This window comes from Plasmopara halstedii (genome assembly GCF_900000015.1).
Source record: "Plasmopara halstedii genome assembly, contig: Scaffold_614, whole genome shotgun sequence".
In the NCBI taxonomy this organism is placed as follows: domain Eukaryota; phylum Oomycota; class Peronosporomycetes; order Peronosporales; family Peronosporaceae; genus Plasmopara; species Plasmopara halstedii.
The window spans coordinates 337062-338102 of NW_020187532.1; positions in this window are offsets into that span (position 1 = coordinate 337062).

Below are 1041 nucleotides of genomic sequence, written 5' to 3' on the forward strand. Positions count from 1 at the left end.
GACAATTGTAACCCTTTAAACTCGCTGTTACCACGAGGATACCACTTCGACATGTGTTATCGACAAAGGATAGAGATCTTTCAAGGGCTAAAATGTTATGAGCGATTCTACTACAAAACTCACAAGAGTTGATAACTGCCCCAGTAGACGGCCCTGCGTCTACTGGATACTCGCCAATTTATGCGAACGAGGAGAAAAGATGAAGTTACGTTGATTATGTCCAACATGTCTTAAGCCTTCCCTGAACCGATAACTACCTTCAATCCTAATATAACAGAATTGAGGGATATTCAACTATACAAAATATATAGTTAATGTTTACCATACAGAGGTGTATGTAATTCACACAACATGTGTAATGACATTGATTTCCATTCCAGAAAAGTCACATTGAAGTGTTATCATAGCAGCAATCTCGCAATTCAAGACAAAAGTAGTGGCAGACAAACAGGTAGCTGTTTTTATGGAAGTTCCAATTTCCATCCAAACAAACTTCTTATAGAAAATGAGACAATAAACCAATAATTGGGCTTTAATGACTTTTTGGCCGAAATAGAGGGACAGATAGCACTAATCATTCATTAACCTACCAGCTTTGAATGACAGTTTTGCTCTTATTATTCGATCTCTCTCTAAGAAGTTTGTCATCATCTGACGCAAAAGGCAAAGTCATCTTTACGCTGTAAAGTAGAGTTGATGCGAATTCAAGTTAATTGCTGCCGCGATTGAAATTGATAGCACTTAACTAAGCTGTAATTTGATATCAACCAGCTACTTCGTCTCTTGCTACATCTATCTCGTAAAAATTACTTGCTTCTCACGAAGTCCTAATCTGGCCTAGATCATTTTGATAGTGAAAAGAATTGATGTTATTTAAATTACAACTATTTACGAGAAGCTCAAAGTAATCAAACAGATAAGTAAACGACTAAAGACCCCCTGATGCCTACGTCGATCGGCTATTGTAGGCAGCCTATATATCGTCTGTGCTTGCAAAGACGTTGTGATATATATAATACATGAAATCCTGAATCTGTTCAT